The sequence below is a fragment of the Propithecus coquereli genome, unplaced genomic scaffold (assembly GCF_000956105.1).
Source record: "Propithecus coquereli isolate 6110/MARCELLA unplaced genomic scaffold, Pcoq_1.0 Scaffold106, whole genome shotgun sequence".
In the NCBI taxonomy this organism is placed as follows: Eukaryota; Metazoa; Chordata; class Mammalia; order Primates; family Indriidae; genus Propithecus; species Propithecus coquereli.
Genome location: NW_012134525.1, coordinates 4,393,019 through 4,396,927, shown reverse-complemented (window position 1 = coordinate 4,396,927; position 3,909 = coordinate 4,393,019).

The window sequence follows — 3,909 nt, the reverse complement described above, 5'->3', positions numbered from 1 at the left end:
CTGTGAGATTTTCCTGTGTAATGTGGTAAGCTTTCAAGAGTATAGAAGCAAATTTAAAAAGAGCTATGATCAACAACAACATGACGACAGTGGCATTTCTACCTTACCTTAGCCACTAAGGAAAGACAAGGGCTTTTACTTACGTAACCTGCTTTTGTTGCTTATATAAACCACACTTAATTGTTGCTGGTAACCTTTTATTTAACTTCTCCACTTACTTACATTGCTGGATTATTTCAACAGTAAACATGTATCAGTTCAGATAGACAAGATCGCAGATTGACTCCAGGCTTAGGTCCAGTTTATTTTGCCCTTCACTGTTTGAGGTAACTTCATTTTCATTCCAGCTTCAATATTTCATATTTTATTTTTGGTGATTTCCGTTATTTTGAAGGGAATTTGGAACATATTCAGTTTTATGGGGTGATTATACAGGCAAGTAGTCATCAAACTATGTTATTTGAAAGTCTAGACTTGAGCCTGTCATGTGAAATTAGTATTTTTGAGCCCCCAGTGTGATCCAGGAAATGTAGTAGACACTTTGATATTTGATCCTCAAAGCTTTGTTAAATGAGTGGCAGTATTATGTCTGTTTTCAGAAGTAAAGATAATAGGATGAATCATAGCAGAAAAAACAAAAGTGAAGCCAAGAGTGAGTTAACTACTCAAAGTACATGCCATGATATACTTTCTGGAGAGGAGGTCACAGGTTTGTGTTTGAACATCCTACCAACTAACACAAAGAGGGAACCATTCCATACACAATTTATTGTGTCTAAGATAACCCAATTTCTTAAGAGAATTGTAACTATTCCTATTTTTAAAAGTGGGAAAGATCTTTTCACCATGAATACTTCGCCTAAGATAGTAACATTCTCAATATTTATGGCATAATACACCATGAATTTCCTGGCTTAATGCCAAATTGCAGTCTAAGAACAATTCTTCCCCAATAGGGCAAGAAAAGGTTCTGGTTGTCTGGATTAATCCATGGAAAAACTTTTGGAATATCAAAAGGGAATGGGTAAAATGTAAATATAGGAGATATGTACTTTGCTAAGTATTAAATTACAACTTCTTGGTGTGTACCTAGACTTTGAATATTGTTGCAGGTTCAGTTAGGTATCTGTGCTTTACTTTTTTGTTGAATTGGGATTTAGGTGGTTATATCAGAATTAAATGGCAGAGCTAAGAGTTTAACCAGGTCATCCTGGTTCCATTATAACACTACTTTCTTGTTAATATGTCCAGTCTAGCACGCAGTTGTGAGTACAAACAATTTATCTGCAATATTTTGAGAAACTAGGTACCTTTGATTAATGGTAGGACATAGAATCTTGGTTAAGGATATAAGTTCACTCTTCAAAATGTAAGGGTAGCAAATTGTAAACACTGTTTGCTTCCTACTGCTGTACAAGTCTTTTTATAACAACTATACTTTTTAATGTTTATTGAAGAAAATTATAAAATACAGCTTAGCAAAAGGGAAAAAAACTCACTTGGAGGATGTGTTACTAGTGGTTTAATGATATTTTAAAGATTTTCTTTTTTAAAAAGTTAAAACTTTTCTATGATTTTCTTAATATGTTTTTTCTGAATATAAAAGTAATAAACATTAGTTGAGTAAAACACACATGCACCCCGACAAATCAAAATTGCCTGTAATGCCACCATCTAGAGAGAACCATTAACATTTTGTGGCATATCAATATGTTTGTAAATGTATTTCATTTTTTTAGAAAGGATCATATCATACACATTCTTTGATGACCTGATTTTTAAACTTAACAGTTTAATAAATATCTACCTTAATAAATATTATTCCCTCATATGGGTATGCCCATTTCCTATTGTCTGACACTGTTTCCAATTTTTGGCTATCAAGCAGTGCTGTTACAAATCTCACAAGAGTCTTCCTAGTTCCCTAGGAGGATGTTTTATACATGAAATTGGTGGGTCAAGTTAATGCACAGTTTTTAGACTATCACATTGTCAAATCACCTCCAGTGGTACAACTCTTAGAATTAATGTACTTCATACTGCGTTTGAAACCCCACTGCCTGCAAAAGAGCTAAGTTGTTATTGTCTGCATTTCATAACTATTGTTTTCCCTCTGGCATTACATTTTTTAGATGGGTATGTTACTATTGTGCGTTTTTTTATGACTAGCTGAGTTTATAACTAAATAGCATTGCAATGAAATTTATTTATTATCTACCTCATAATCTTAAGTAATGGAAGAAGCATGGCTAAAAACAAATTCTTTCCAAAGATAATTTTGGGGATAAGAGAATAAAGGTAGGTTCCTTAGCATTTATCACTGTGCATAGCGTGCTTATTTTGTGAGGAAATGATAAAATGTGTAGGGGACCATTTGTGATGTATCATCCTTTTAGAGGTCTTTATTTTTTATTGATTGATTGATTGAGACAGAGTCTCTCTTTTGCCTGGGCTAGAATGCCGTGGTGTTAGCCTAGCTCACAGCAACCTCAAACTCCTGGGCTCAAGCGATCCTCCTGCTTCGGTCTCCCAAGTAGCTGGGACTTCAGGCACTTGCCACCATACCTGGCTCATGTTTTTGTTTCTATTTTTAGTTGCCTGGCTAATTTTTTCTATTTTTAGTAGAGATAGTATCTTGCTTTTACTCAGTTTGGTCTCGAACTCCTGAGCTCAAGCTATCCTCCTGCCTCGGCCTCCCAGAATGCTAGGATTACAGGTGTGAGCCACCACTCCTGGCCCTTGCTAGTGGTCTTGAGAGAGAATTTGAGGCTTGAGATTAGAAAATGTTATTCAGTCTTTTAAGAAAAATTTCTAATTACTGTAATTTTTAATGCATTTTTCTGTAGAAAATTATGTGCAGTGTATTTGTGATTATAAATACAATTTTGAAGATTTTTTCATTTAACATTTCTTTTCCATGAGTTTCCCTTCAGTTTTTTAATGAAAATGTTCATACATGAAGAAAAGTTAAAAGAGAAGTACAGTGAACATTCATGAACTTGCCAACTAGATTCTACAATTGTTAATGTTTTTGCCATATCTGCTTTATCTCTATATATAGTTTATACTTCTCTTTGAAATTATTTTTTTAACTATCATTTTGTTTTTTGTTCTGTTTTTTTCCAGATATAGGTTCTTGCTCTGTTACCCAGGCTGGAACACAGTGGCACAATCACAGCTCACTTCAGCCTGGAACTCCTGGGCTCAAGTGATCCTCCAAATTCCAGCTTTTCAGGTAACTAGGACTACAGGCAAGGGCCACCACGCCTGGCTAATTTTTGGTGGCTAACTTTTATTTATTTTTTAGAGATGGACTTTTGCTGTGTTGCCCAGGCTGGTCTGGAACTCCTGGCCTCAAGTGATCTTCCCAATTTGGCCTCCCAAACTGCTGGGATTACAAGCATGAGCCACTGTGCCCAGCCTGGAGTTATTTAAAACTAAATTACAGATACCACATTTATCAACTAGATACTTCAATATTTATCTTCTAAGAATAACGGCATTTTAAAGAGTATTCCTTATAACTCCAATATCATTATGACACTTAAGAAAATTAGTAACTTCTTAATATCTAATATCTAGTTCATATTTCAGATTTCCTTGTTGCCCTGAGAATGCCTTTTATAACTTTTGTTTTAAAAAGACTTAATCTAATATAATCAAGGTTTATGTATTAGTATTTAGTAATTTGGTTATATGTGTTTTTGCTCTTAATCTAAAATAGTCCATCTTTTTAAAATATCATTGACTTTTTGAAGTGTCTAGGCTACTCCAAAATGTGAGGCACCTGGAATTTCATTTTCTTTTTCTTTTTTTTTTTTGAGATGGAGTCTCAGTCTGTTGCCCTGGCTAGAGTGAGTGCCGTGGCATCAGCCTAGCTCACAGCAACCTCAAACTCCTGGGCTCAAG